At 38.5% G+C, this 15682-nt stretch overlaps 1 protein-coding gene across 4 annotated transcripts in view; it reads left to right on the top strand.

Moving 5' to 3' along the window:
- The window catches only part of LOC143658530 (zinc finger protein 671-like), a 526356-nt gene that overhangs the window by 18466 nt on the left and 492208 nt on the right, over positions 1-15682 (top strand). The window contains exons 6-8 of one of the 4 annotated variants that reach the window (XR_013163241.1): positions 2-133; positions 4015-4116; positions 4309-6306. The exons of 1 other annotated variant lie outside the window; for it this stretch is intronic. The gene's annotated coding sequence lies outside the window, so the exon portion shown is untranslated. Of the gene's footprint in view, position 1; positions 1487-4014; positions 4117-4308; positions 6307-15682 lie in introns of those variants that run through there. 2 more of the 4 variants (XR_013163240.1, XM_077130560.1) reach the window with 2 other exon arrangements.

Raw genomic sequence — 15682 nt, 5'->3', positions numbered from 1 at the left:
GCCTCTGGAAGAACAGCTTATGAGCACTCGGTGGATGTTCCTGCTCACTCAGTGGCCTGAGCAGTGGGAGCTGCAGAGCAGTTTTCAGTTCCAAGATGAATACTCTACTCATCAGCAGGGAACTGCTGAATAGGTATGAGGGGAGACCTGCACACCTTCAGACCAGTCTGCCAGCTCATGTTGAGTAGCAGTAAATTCAGGAGCTGGAGCTGTCTGTTCACCCTGAAATTCCTTCTTGGTCGCAGCCTTTTCAGCAGCTGTCTCCTCTTCCTTTTCAAAGTCTTTGGAATCTGTGTTGAAGTAGAGATCAGGCACAACCTCCTACAGATGCTCACAAGAGATGGTGCCACACATGGGTAGAACTTCCTGGGCCAGCATCTACCACATCAGATCCCCTGAGCAAGCTAGCTTCCTTGTTTCATGGAATGGCAGTGTCCACATAGTGCAGAGAAGAATCTGTTTTACACAGAGAAAATGGGCAGGTTAACTTGGGATGCCTCTGTGACAGACTGGTAGTCAGCTCTGGGGGCTAAATATATGTATTTGAAATATATTGATATATCACCAAAAGACATGACTCCCAGAAAGCTGCCTGGATCTGGTGGTGAAGATTCCAGGAGTGAAGTGTTTGGCAGTGGGAATAGTTTCAGTGGCAGCAGCAAACTTTTGCATAGCCTGCTGGCTGGTATTCCTGGAGGATATGATACACCGGGTTTTCAGTGGCAATAATGGCATGAGCCACCAGCTGAAGCTTCAAAGCTTCTCCCAGGTCTTCAGATTTATGGTACAGATGCCATCAGTTTTCCTTTTGTAGATGCAATGTTCCATCTGGAAGTCAAGTTGGTACCCTCTAAGTGGGTTCCTACTGCAAGGAATTCGAGGACGTCCTTCATCTGCAGAATGTCAAGGGTTCTAGATGATGTCATGTGGGCCCTTCTCCAGGTTGCGTGGATAAGCGAATTGTTTTTATAAAGATTTCAAAAAGTGATAATCCCCTGGCAAGGCAAAAGGATATTTTAAAAAAACTACCAAAAGAATGAAGGAAAGATCAATAGACAACAAAAAAGATTACTAGGGATAGTAATTTTATGCCAACAATTTTGGCAATTCTTGCTGTAATGCACATATTTATTGAAAGACATTTCACATAACTGACAAGGATAAAAAGAGCATTTTGAATAGCCATGTCTGTTCAAGAAATTGAAATCATTTAAAAAATTTCTTCCAGAGGTAGCTAATGACCTGAAATGATTTTACTCTTGAATTCTACCAATACCACAATAATGTGCTCTTTCAGAAAAGAGGGCATTCAAATGCTTTCCAACTCATTTTACAAGGCCAACATAACTGTGGTATAAAAGCTAATGGATATCGGGCCACGGTGATTCAGCAGGCAGAGTTCTTGCCTGCCACTCCAGAGACCCGGGTTCAATTTCCAGTGCCTGCCTATGCAAAAAAGAAAAAGCTAACAGAGAACAACAACAAAAATTTACAGAAATATAATTCCATTTAGTACAAATGAGAAGATCTTCAATATAATATATAGTAAATTAAATCTGGAAAATGTAAAAATAATAAAATATGAATTATTGGGTTTTATCAGAGGAAAAATGGTTAAACACTAGATAAACTAAATCAATCTAGGTCATCTTAGCAAATATAGGAGAAAATCATATGTTCATCTCTGTACATGCAGAAAAAGCATTTGACAAAATTCAACATCCTCACACGATAAGTACTTTCAGCAAATTAGGCAGAAATAGGAACAGCTCAGTCTCATTAAGTACATTTACAAACAATCTAAAGGTAATATAAAATGACAATATTGCATGTTTTCTCTTATGATGAGGAACAATGTTGGATATCAGCTTTTACTAATATTCAACAATATACTGCAGTTCTTAGCCAGTGCAATGAAGCAAGGAAATTAAAAGAGAAAATTCAGAAGAGAAGAAGTAAAATAATGTCAATTCCCAAATACCATGATTGCATACATTGACAATCCTAGGAACCTACAAGTAACTAATGAGCAGATTTAGCCAGGTCACAAAATAACAGGTCAATATACAAAAATCAAATCTATTTCCATATGCAAGAAGGAGACAATTGGAAGTTAAATTTATAAAACCATTAAAAATAAAATATATTTATTAAAATGCATCTGAATTTTCTAATCTGTAAGCAGCAAAATATTTCTCAGAAATGTTTTTCAAAGAAGACCTAAATAAATACCATGTTCATGGGTTGGAAGACTCAATATTATTAAGATTTTGATTTTTTTCACGAATCATATATAAGTATGATGTAATCTCAATCTCAGGCTGGCTTTCTGAAAAATGGAAGTTAATAATTTGAATCCAAACTTTATCTGGAAAATGAAAAACATACAAAATTATAGTGCCTGAAACTTTAAAAGAACAACAATGGAGTATTTACACTACTTGGCCTTAAGACTTAGTTTAAAGGTAATATAACCAAGACAGAATGTTGGCCTTAAGATAAACAGAGAAGTGGAACAAAAAGATAACGCAGACCTAAACCTATAATATACAATTTATTATTATTTTTTAAAGCATCAAAGCCAGAATTTATACTTACTGTATTTGGAATCAATTTCAGATGGGTCATAATCCTAAACTTAGCTAAAATTATACCAATTCTAGAGAAGCACTGTGATAGATTAAATTTGCCCCCAAAAGACATGTCCTTAATTTTAATCTTCATTCCTGTTGGCATAAAACTATTTGTAAATAGGGGCCTTTGAAAATGTATTTTTTGTTAAGATGTGGATCCATTGGTGAATAGGGTCCTATTCAGTTGTGGCCCAACTGAATCAGGATGGGCCTTAATCTGTATTACTGGAGTCCTTTATAAGCAGAAAAAATTCAGATACATGAGTCAGAGAAAGCCAGAGGAGCTAGAAACTGGAAGTTAACAGGCACTGGAAGAGAAACATTGCCATGTAGTGGGGGCAGACATGCAAGCCAAGGGACCCCAAAGACAGTGGCAACCTAGTGCTAGAACAGCACAGATTCCTTAAGAGAGCATGGTTTTGCTAACAGCTTTTGGACTTGAAAAGGTTCTCAAAATAATTAGTCATAAAGGAAATGCAAATTAAAACCTCAATGACATAGTATACACCCAGTAAAATGGATAAAAAGAAAAATCCTGACATTACCAAATGTTGGTAAGGATATGGAGCAACTGGATCTTTCAGACATTGTTGGAGTGTAAAATGGCAGAGCCACTTTGAAAATAGGTTTCAGTTTCTGAGGAAATCAAAATGTAACTACCTGATACAGCAAATCCATTCTTATGTCTTTGTCCACTGTGAATAGAAACTTACGTTCACAAAAGACTTTGATACACTGGTAATATCTGTTTAATCTTAATAGTTCCAAAACAAAAACAACTCAAATGTCCATAAATGGTACAGTGGACTAACAACTTTTGGTATATTAAAAAAGTGGAACCATACTCAGCCATAAAAAATACAAACTACTGTTAATGACCCTCTTTGGGTCAGAACTCCAAAACAGATCTCCTGTCTGTCTGGTGCTCACACCAATAGAACAAAACCACATTTGATGAAGCAAAGCAGAACTTTATCCTTCGGCCAAAGAATAGAGAAGGGTGGACTCATATCCTAAATGCACCTTCTCCCCAAAGGGAGGTGAGCAAAATTCTTTTATAGGGATGAGGGGATTATGACCTGGGAAAATGTAGATGGTCCCTTTCTGTACTTGGCGCCACCTTCACTTGACACTTGATGCTTTCCATCTATGATTGGCTCTGTAGGACTTTCCATCTCCAATCAGAACTTCTACACATGGTGCCCAGCAGTTGTTGTTTGTGATGCTCTTGTAGTTAATCACTTCCTGTTCTTGGTTTCTAAAAGCAAACATAGCTCAGACAAAGGCTGAGTAGACATTTTTATGATGCTAATCTAAGGGTTATGCTTCATCCTGGTAACAGTTCCCCCATTTGTCTATATACTATTCCTCTTTCTTGAAGGGCTGTGAGGGCAAGCGGTCTGGCTTCTTTAGTTGCTTCTTGCTGAATGTGGATGTCATAAAGGGTCCAGTAGAGGAGCAACTTTTCCCTGGCTACTTTAAGGTATGTTGAAGGTCCAATTATTCATAACTCTGGGTTATGATCATCTGCAACTTAATGGTCTTAAGTCTTGCATACAAAGGATTTTAGACAGTTGAGTATACAGGGCCTGAATATGAGTAATAGAATTGCCACTAGGGGTCCTAGGAACAGGAGAAATCAGGTAAAGTGGGAGATTGTTTTGCTATGTTTCAGATATCTCCTGCTGGCTGGCCCTTGGCTTGATTTCTGAACCATGTGGCGTGATGGAGAATGGTGTTAACTTGAATTTCAACCTGGCTACTGATATTGATGAAGAAGCAACAAGAAGTATTAGTTGAGGCACAAACTCCTCTTTGCTGCGCTAAAAGATGGTCTAACACTGTTTTGGCAAGTGATCCTGAAAATCTTGACACTTTGGCCCTCTTTGGATGCTGGTGTCGTATTTACCTTTATCTATGGGGCAAGGCTGGATATAAAGGACTGCATTTGGGGAATGATTTGTTGACTTTAAATATGGGGTGTTGTAGCCATATGGACTCATTAGCTGGCTGTCTTTCTAGCCAGAGGTACTCTTGAGAACCTCTGTGGTTGGTCATGGCAGACCTAGAAGTTGGAAAGATTGTTACCTAACAATATCTGATGTAATTTTAATTCAGTAACACATGTTATTGATTCATGGGCCTGTTTGGCCCAAGTTTCCAGTTATAGGGAGAAGCATAAGTAGGAAAGTGAGATTCATAGCTGGGCAGGCCATTCTTTATAGTCAAACAAATTGTCTGGATCACATATCTTCAGTACCCTCAATGGCTGATTTTAAATCTTGTACTATATAATTCTCCCTACTGGCTTTTTTAAGTGGGAGGATTGGGGTGTTGCAGGCTGATCTGCAGGGCTGAATGAATCCTTGGCATAGTGGGTTTTTAATTATGGGAGCTATGCCTTCCAATGCTTCCTGCCTTAGTGGATATTGTTTCCTTAGGACAGGTGTTCCCTGGTTTCAGCTTTACATCTACTGAGGATGGGCTTCCATGGCCCATCCCACTAGCATTTGTTGCCAAACTTTAGGGTCTGCTCCCAGAAGATCTATTAGAACTGCATTGACTGGGCCTCTTTCCTTTTCCCTTTGGTCAGTAACATCATGGGTTTGTGTCCCTGTGAGAGAAGAACATTTATTTCTCATTTCTTTGTAAATATTTGACAGTCCCTAATTTATGTAAGAGATCCCTTCCTAATAGAGGGATGGTACATTCAGTATGTACAGGAAGGAATGCCACAGAGTTTGTTCATTTAATTTTCACTCCAGGAATCTATAGGTGATTTACTATTGACATTTCTTGATACCCCTATTATATTACATTTTTATTGGGTAATGTTGCTGGATTTGATGTTTGACATCGAGTATGTGGGGTCAGTGTTGATTAAAAATTCAACAGGTTTGCCCCCTATGTCCAGTGTCAGCTGGAGCTCCTCTGGGGTTATGCAGATATGCCCAGAAGCTTGGTAGAGAGCCCCTGGGCCCTGCCATTCTTAATCTGGACCATCTGGGAACACTTTTGGGGGGACTGGTTTGGTGTGCCCACCTTTGCTGCCTTTCAGGGGTGAAAGAGGTATCCCCTTTCCAATGCCCTTCCTGTAGACATATTGTAAACTGGTTGAGCCCTAGTTCTCTTGGTCCTCCATTCATCCTGGGCTCACTCACGAGTATCAGCTGACTCCATGGGCAGATCCCCTTCCCAGTGTACTCATCTGACACTGGAGGGCAACAGTCATCACTCTGGCATTCTTCTGGGCCTTTCTGTCCTCTTCCTTTTCCTCCATTATATCTCAATTGTTGAACACCTTGTTGACAACCTCTATCAGCCTAGAATGGAAAGTCAGGTTCTAACTTAAACTTCTATAATCCGAGCTGGATGCCTGGGGCATTTTGTGAAATAAAGTGTGCTTTCAGGACTGGGTTCTGTGTGTGCCTTCAGCCTTCAGGGAGTCTGGGTGTAGGGTAGCTCACTCCCTTAGTCTCTCAAGGAAACTGAAAGCTTCAGGTGTAGTGTCTGGTCCATGTTTTTGTTTGTTCATTTCCTGCTTGTGATATCTTTTTTTTCTCTTTTTTAATTAATTTTAAAAGGTTTTAAAAAATATAACAACAAACTAGCACAAACATTCTTAACTTATGATCATTCCATTCTACGTATATAATCAGTAATTCACAATATCATCACATAGTTGCATATTCATCATTATGATTATTTCTTAGAACATTTGCATTAATTCAGAAAAAGAAAAAACAAGACAACAGAAAAATTCATATATACCATACCTCTTACCCCTCCCTTTTGTCGATCACTAGCATTTCCGTCTAAATTTATTTTAACATTTGTTCCCCCTATTATTTATTCATATTCCATATGTTTTACTTGTTTGTTGACAAGGTAGATAAAAGGAACATCAGACACAAGGTTTTCACAATCACACAGTCACATTGTGATATATTTATACAATCATTGCTCTATGTTTTTTAACTTATTCCAATTTATGGGCTTTTCATCCCACATCAGGAACATATTCTGGCAGTGTTCTAGCTTCCATTTGTCCTGATCATCTAGATAGTCCTACTCAGGGTCATTGTCCGGGATAGATAAGTTATCTGGTTTCTCTATTGGGTGACCTACATGGTTCTGATTTTCCTTATCTGCTTCCTCCCTTGCTGTTGTTAAGACAGAGGCCTTTTCCTCTCCCAGCAGTAAAATGTTTAGGAGGAATTGTAGGTCAATATAGGTTAGATCATGAGTGAGAAAAATATTTCTCATTAGGTTTTTTTATCATAAAAATTAACATATATACAAAACAATAAATTTCAAAACACACTGCAACAATTAGTTGTAGAACAGATTTCAGAGTTTGGTGTGGTTACAATTCTACAATTTTAGGTTTTTGCTTCTAGCTGCTCCATAACTCTGGAGACTAAAACAAATATCAATATAATGATTCAGCAACCATACCCATTTGTTAAATCCTATCTTCTCTCCGCCTTCTCCTTTGGTCTTTTACCAAATCTTTAGGGGTATTTGGATTATGCCCATTCCAACTTTTTCATGTTGTAAAGGCCTGTTGATAATATGGGATGGGGGATGGAACTAGTTGATGTTCTGGAGAGGCTGGCCCCTCTGGGTTTGGCCTAGGAACTCATCTGGACATTTCAGGTTTCTGGAAAGTAACCATAGTGTATGGAACCTTTATAGAATCTCAAATAAAACCCTAGGTGTTCTTTAAGGCTGGCAGGAATTATTTTGGTTGGGGGTTGGAAACCCATGATAAACAGCAATGCTAACTGAAGCTTGTGTAAGAGTAGCCTCCAGAATAGCTTCTTGACTCTACTTGAACTCTATCAACCACTGATAACTTATTTGTTAAGCTTCTTTCCCCTCTTTTTTTCAGGAAGATATTGCCAATCCCATGTGCCAGGGCCAGGCTCATCCCTAGGAGTCATATCCCATGTTGCCAAGGAACATTTCACTCCTGGGTGTCATGTCCTAAATAGGGGGGGAGGGAATATTTTCACTTGGAGAGTTGGAGAGAGAGAGAGGCCACATCTGAGCAAGAAAAGAGGTCCTCTGGAAATAACTCTTGGGAATAACTATAAGTAGGCTAAGCTTCTCTGCTACAAAAATAAGTGTCACAAAAGTAAGCCTCAAGATCAAGGGCTTGGCCTATTGACTTTGGAGTCCCTAATGTTTGAGACAGTATCAGAGGTTTCCCTATGGTAAAGTTTAATAGTTCCATATTTTTTTCTCCAGCCCATCAAGGAACTTTACCAATACTTTTTATTTATCTGCTCAGTATACTCTGGGATGTATCCAGGCATTACATTAAACTGTACAAAATTACAAGCTGTCATTCCCATTCTTGGCTCCCTGTGTTTGGGTTTTTTAAATGATCTATCCAGACAGGTTGAGTTAGATTATATATTACACAAAATTTAGGTTCTGGGGGGAAAAAACTCTCTTCCTTTGGTCTCATATAGGAGGTGAAGTTCTAAAATACAGACAATGTCTTCCATACCCCTGTATTCTAATTTACTTTAGTCCCAACCTGATCAACTTTGTTCACATCTCTAATTGAAGTGTGATGTCTTTTTCAGTTTCTTTAACAGTTGATGTATGTGGCAGCGCTGACCTTCAGAACTGCAAAACTCCTACTCTGAGTCTTAGTTGTCATACGAGTACCCAAAATTCTAGGGAAATACCAGATTATACATATATAGCATGGCCTCTCAAAATCTAGAAATAATAATTACCACTCTGGACCAAAGTTGACTGCTATAAGAGCTTACAGTCTAGGCCCCAATTTTTGTATAAATATTTTCTAAATGAGACTATATAATATTTGCTCTTTTGTTTCTGGCTTATTTTGCATCACATAATATCCCACAGGTTCATTTACAACGTTGGATGCCTCACGACTTCATTCCTTTCTGTAGCAGTACAATATTCAATATGTATGCACCACTGTTTGCCATTCTACTTCTCAGTCAGTGTATCCTTCAGCCACTTCCATCCATTGGACATCATGTATAATGTCAAAAGTCAATAGTCTACCAACAGCCTCAATTTTAGATAATTTTCATTGCTCCCAAGAGAAAAATAACCAATAAAAACACCCTCACCAGATACAAAATCCAAACATCCCCTTAACTCTTGCTCCACCCCCCAATTATTTACCCCTGATATTGCTGTGGTAGTATTGATGCATTCCTGTTAAGCAATAGATTATAGCATGCAATAGTAGTTTTCCCTGTGTACCTCTATATTATAAATTCTTTGTGCAAGATACATACCTTTGAAGTAGTTAATTCAAGAACTTATTTATACTTGTGTTAATCAATGGGATAGATGGCTCTATATAACCCTTTCATATTTAGAGATCCACAAATGAACTGCCTTCACTTCTGTTTCCTCACATTTAAGTTCAACCTTATTAGCTAACCATTCACCCATCTCTAGCTTCCATGCATCTCTAGGTCCCCTATATTCTGTATTATAAGCCTCTCACTTTACCTTTACCATGGTCATAAAAGTGAAATCATACAGTATACTTTTGTGTCTGGCTCATTTCACTCAACATTATGTCCTCAAGTTTCATGCATCTTGTCATGTGCTTCAGGAAATCATTTCATCTTATGGCTGCATAATATTCTAGCATATGTATACACCACATTTATTTATCCATTCTTCTGTTGACGGGCAGGTGGATTCTTTCCACCTTTTGGCGATTGTGAATAATGCTGTTGCGAACATTGATGTGCAAATATCTGTTTGTGTCACTGCTTTCAGTTCTTCTGGGTATATACCAAATAGTGATATTGCCAGGTGATAGGACAATACAACATTTAGCTTTCTAAGGAATCACTGCTGTGGTGGTTTGAAAGTATTATGTACCCCAGAAAAGACATGTTTTAATCATGATCAAATCTTGTGAGAGCAGCCATTTTTTTAATCTTGATTCAATGCCATAGATTGGAATCTTTTGATTAAATTATCTCCATTGAGATGTGGTGTGCCCAATTGTATGTAGTGATCTTTTGATTAGGTGGAGATGTAACTTCACTCATTCCAGGTGGGTCTTGATTCCTTGAATCCTTTGAAAGAGGAAACATTTTGGAGAGATTCGGAAATGACAGAAGCCTCAGAGATGACAGACTTCACAGCAGAGCTGGCACAGATGCAGATACATGGAGAACAAAGACATGGATTTTAGGAGATGCTTGGAGCCCAGTAGACACTACCATGAAATGTTAAGCCAACCAGAACCTGGAGAGAGCCAAGGAGGCTAAGCGATGAAAGCCAGCCCTAGAGAAGTAAAGTAAGGGACCCCTACAGGAACAGAGGCTGAAAGCAGCAGAGCCTAGGAGCAAGGAACCAGCAGATGCCAGCCATGTGACTTCCTAGTTATCAGTTGTTCCTGATCCATTGGCCTTTCTTGAGTGAAGGTAACCTCTTGTTGGTGCCTTAATTGGGATACTTTCACTTCTTTAAAACTGTAAACTTGTAACTTATTAAATTCCTACTTTTAAAAGCCATTCCAGTTCTGCTATATCACATTCTGGCAACTCCCAAACTAACATTGCCACAGTTTCTTCCATGGTGCTGTACCATTATACATTGCCACCAGCAGTGCATTAGTGTCCCAATTTCCCACATCCTCTCCAACATTTCTAGATTCCTGTTTGTTTTATAGCAGCCATTCTTATAAGTCTGAGGTGGTCTCACATTGTAGTCTTGATCTTCATTTCCCTTAGAGCTAATGAAAATGAGCATCGCTTCATATGCTTTTTAGCCATCTGTATTTGCTCTTTGGAAAAGTGCATATTCATATCTTTAGCCAATTTTATAATTGGGTTATTTGTTCTTTTGTTGAGTTGTAAGATTTCTTTATATATGGAGAATAGCAAACCTTTATCCGATACTTGATTTCCAAATATTTTTGCCCATTGGGTTAGCTTCTTCTTCACTATTTTGACAAAGTATTTTGAAGCACAAAGCATTTGATTTTGAGGAGTTCCAATTTATCTATTTTTCCTTTTGTTGCTTGTGCTTTGGGTGTAAAGTTTAGGAAGTTACCTCCTATTTTTAGGTCTTGAAGATGTTTTCCTATATTTTCTTCTAGGAGTTTTATGGTACTGGTCTTGTATTTAAGTCTTTGATCCACTTTAAGTTAATTTTTGTTTAGGGTGTAAGGTAAGGGTCCTCTTTCAGTCTTTTTGCTGTTGATATCCAGTTCTCACATGCCCATTTATTGGAAAGACTATTTTGTCCCAGATCAGTGGATTAGGGGCCTTGTTGAAGATCAGTTGACCCTAGATTTGGTGGTCTGTTTCTGCACTTTTCATTCAATTCCATTGTTCAATACTTCTATCTTTGTTACAGTACCATGCTAAATTGACCACTGTGGATTTATAATAAGCTTTCAAATCAGGAAGTGCTCCCACTTTGTTCCTCTTTTGTAGGATATTTTTAGCTATTCAAGGTCTCTTTCCCTTCCAAATGAATTTAGTAACTAGCTTTTCCAAATCTTCAAAGTAAGTTCTTAGAATTTTTATTGGTATTGCATTGACTCTGTAGATCAGTTTGGGGAGAATTGACATCTTGATTATATTTAACGTTCCTATCCATGAGCATGAGGATATCCATGAGAACGCATCCTGTCTTTCCACCTATTTAGATCTTTCATTTATTTTAGCAATGTTATGTAGTTTTCTGTGTACAGGTCCTTTACATCCCTACTTGAGTTTATTCCTAGATACTTGGTTCTTTCAGTTGCTATTTTAAATGAAATTTTTTATTCATTTAAATAAAAATTAAAATTAATTTACTCCTCAGGTCCTTGCTCATGTATAGAAACATTATAGATTTTTGCACATTAATCTTATATCCTCCTACCTTGCTGAATTTGTTAGCTCAAGAAGCTTTGTCATAGATTTCTCAGGATTTTCCAAGTATAGTATAATGTCAACTGCAATTAATGAAAGTTTCATTTCTTCCTTTCCAATTTAGATGCCTTTTATTTCTTTTTCCTGCCTGGTAGGTCTAGCTAGAGTTCTGGTACAATGTTGAATAATACTGGTGACAGATGGCATCCTTGTCTCATTCCAGATTTTAGAAGGAAGGCTTGCAGACCCTCACCATTGAGTATGATTCTGGCTATGGATTTTTCATATATGCCCTTTATCAAATTGAAGAAATTACCTTTGATTCCTACCTTCTGAAGTGTTTTTATTAGAAAAAGATGTTGAATTTTTTAAATGCTTGTGCCAGTTTGAAAGGATGTATGTACCCTGGAAAAGCCGTTTTAATCCTAACTGCATTTTGTAAAGGCAGCTGTTTCTTCTAGTCCCTATTCAGTACTTTATGTTTGAATCTGTAATTAGATAATCTCCCTGGAGATGTGAATCTATCAAAAGTGATTGTTAAACTGGATTAGGTGGAGATGTGTCTCCACCCATTCAGGTGGGTCCTGATTAGTTTACTGGAATCCTATAAAAGAGAACAACAAGAGAAAAAGCTGGAGATTCTGAGAGAGCAGAACGACATAGCCATGAGAAGCAGAGAATCCACCAGCCAGTAACCTTTGGAAAAGAAGAAGGTAAACACCTCCTGGGAGCTTCATGAAAGGAAGCCAGGAGAGAAAGCTAGCGGATGATGCCGTGTTCACTGTACCTTTCCAGATTAGAGAGAGAAACCCTGACTGTGTTCACCATGTGCCTTCTCACTTGAGAGAGAGAGCCTCAATGTCATCGGCCTTCTTGAACCAAGGTGTCTTTCCCTGCATGCCTTAGATTGGACATTTCTGTGGACTTGTTTTAATTGGGACTTTTTTTCAGCCTTAGAACTGTAAACTAGCAACTTATTGAATTCCCCTTTTTAAAAGCCATTCCATTTCTGGTATACTGCATTCTGGCAGCTAGCAAACTAGAACAGTGTTTTTTCAGCATCAGTTGAGATGGTCATGTGATTTTTCCTTTTAAATGTGTTAATGTGTTGTATTACATTGACTGATTTTCTTGTATTGAAGCATGCTGCATTCCTGGTATAAACCCCACTTGGTCATGGCGTATAATTCTTTTAATGTTGTTGTTGTATTTGACTTCCTAGTATTTTGTTGAGAATTTTTGCATCTATATTCTTTAGGGAGATTGGCCTGTAGTTTTCCTTTCTTACAGGGTCTTTTCCCAGTTGTTTTTTAAACTTTTTTGTTGTATAGCATAATATATGTACAAAGTAAAGAAATAAAAAAAAGCAATAGTTTTCAAGGCACTCTTCAACAAGTAGTTAAAAGGCAGATCCCAGAGTTTGTCATGGCCTATCATATGATCCTCTCAGATTTTTCCTTCTAGCTACTCCAGAATATGGGAGGCTAGGGGGCTTAAATATTTTTTTATCATCACAATAAACTTTTTCCTTTTTTGGTGAAAAATAATGTATGTACAACAAAGCAATACATTTCAAAACAGAGCACCACAATTAGTTGTGGAACATATTTCAGAGTTTGACATGGGATACATTTCTATAATTTTAGGTTTTTACTTCTAGCTGCTCTAAGACCCTGGAGACTAAAAGAGATATCAATTTAATGATTCAGGCTCCATATTCATTTGTTAAATCCTATCTTCACTATATAACTCCAACATCACCCTTAATCTTTCCATCCCTCAATTTAGGGGTGTTTGGGCTATGGACACTCTAAATTTTCCATATTGGAAGGGTCTGTCATTAATATGGGGTAGGAAGATGAAGAGGCTGGGCCCTCCAGGTTTCAGGACTTATCTGGACCAGGGGCCCATGGAGGTTGTAGGTTTCTGGAAAGTTACTCTAGTACATGGAACCTGTCATGGCCAGGTTCATGTGTCAACTTGGCCAAGTGGTGGTACCAATTTGTCTGGTCGAGCAAGTACTGGCCTATCTGTTGCAATGAGGATATTTCATAGAATTAAATCATGAGCAAGTCAGCTGCATCCACAGCTGATTCCATTTGTAATCAAACAAGGGAGTGTCTTCTGCAATGAGTGATGCTTAGTCTAATCAATGGAAACCTTTTAAGGAGGATTCAGAAGAGACAGGCTCTCTTCCTGCTTCAACTGGTGAGCCTCTCCTGTGGAGTTTGTCTAGACTCTCCATCGGAATTGTTGGCTTCACAGCCTTCCCTGCAGATTTTGTACTCTGCGTTCCCACGATCGAGTTAAACACTTTTATAAATTTTATTTTTCTGAGTATTCCCTGTTGAATCTGTTTCTCTAGAGAACCCTAACTAATACAACTTGGTACCAGGAGTGGTTCTTAAGAAACAGAATCTTAAAAATGGGTTTTTATGAATGGCTTTCTACTCTGACTGGACTCAAAGGCACTAAGGACTCTGATTCCCATAATCAGAATGACACTCCCAATCCATGGAGTGAGTTGGCAAAAGAGATAGTCAAAATATCACCATTCGATTCTCCTAATGCTTCACTTGTATGAAGCCAGGCTCTGGGGGATAATTTTGTTGACACCTTTACAGAGTTTTGTGGAAATAAGAGATATAGAGATGTTGGCTGGTTGTTGTTAAATACATTGGCTACATTAAGGAGTGAAAGGGATGGGCTTAAGTGACATCTGACAGATGTAGAAGTTTCTATGAGTATCCTGAAGGAAAATCTTATTTCCTGTAGCCATAGACTTGAGATCTCTGAAAATCAGACTCAGAATCTTATTGTTAGAGTAGCTGTTGTTAGAATAGCAACTTTATAACGTAAACTGAAATCTCAATGTTGCATGGTGTCTGCCGTTAAAGTGAGGACATTGATTGGAAAGGAATGACCCTGAAGAATGGGATGGTGACATATGGATTGATAATGATGTCAGGGGTGAGGTTGAAACCCTAGGTCATGCTGAGTCTTCTCTAGATAACCCTATAGTAGTCTTCCCTGAGTACATAGCTGTCCCACCTCCAATCTGCCTTGAGGAATTGGCCACCCAACCTCCTCCAGAAGGGATTAACCCTAGAGTCATTAATCCTGTTTCACCAGATGAAACTGCAAACGAAGGCCCTGAAGCAAAATGCTTGGAAGATATTTCAAATTCTTTTCATGACCCACCCCCATCACCCCTCATTTCTTCCAGACTTTTAATTAGACTAAAGTCTAAACTGGCCCCTAAAGGTGAGGTACAAAATATCACGCATGAGGAGGTACATTATACTCCAAAAGAACTCTGAGTTTTCCAATTTTAATAGAAAGAAATCAGAAGAATATGTGTGGCAATGGATTTTAAGGGTATGGGATAATGGTGGGAGGAGTATAAGGCTGGATCAGGCTGAATTTATTGATATGGGCCCACTAGCAGAGATTCTATGTTCAGTGTTATAGCTTGAGGGGTTAGAAAAGGTATTAACAGTTTGTTTGGATGGTTGGTTGAAACATGGATCAAAAGGTGGCTGACATTACCTGAGGTTGAAATGCCAAACTGCCCTGGTATAATGTAGATGAGGTGATCTAGAGACTTAGATAGATTGGAATGTTAGAGTGGATTTATCATGCAAAACCTGCTCTTACACCCCAGGAATGTCCAGAGGATGTACCTTTTACTAGAACAGTGAGAAATAAATTTGTGAGACTAGCATCATCATCTCTGAAGAGCTCTGTAGTTGCACTTCTCTGTAGGTCAGAGATTACTATAGGAACTGCTGTCACTGAGCTGGAATCCTTAAACACAATGGGGATGACGGGATCCCAAGTTGGCAGAAGCCAGGTGGCAGCACTTAATCGTGAAAGACAGGGTAGACATGGCTATTATAATAGACAGCAAACTCAAAACAAGAGTCAAAATTATATGACTTGCAGAGATTTGTGGCATTGGCTAATAAAGGGTACCTAGAAATACAATAGAAGGGCAGTCTACTAAATTCTTGTTCGAGCTGTATAAACAAAAGAGTTCTAGGTCAAGTGAAGAGAAGTCTAACCTGAATTGCAAAAACACAGAGTCACGGTCCCTTAATCAATTTCCAGACTTGAGACAGTTTACAGACCCAGAGCCAGGTCTTGAATGAAGGGGAGACCAAG

Source organism: Tamandua tetradactyla, chromosome 16 (assembly GCF_023851605.1).
Source record: "Tamandua tetradactyla isolate mTamTet1 chromosome 16, mTamTet1.pri, whole genome shotgun sequence".
NCBI classification, from domain to species: domain Eukaryota; kingdom Metazoa; phylum Chordata; class Mammalia; order Pilosa; family Myrmecophagidae; genus Tamandua; species Tamandua tetradactyla.
This window is presented reverse-complemented; position numbering and strand designations above follow the sequence as displayed.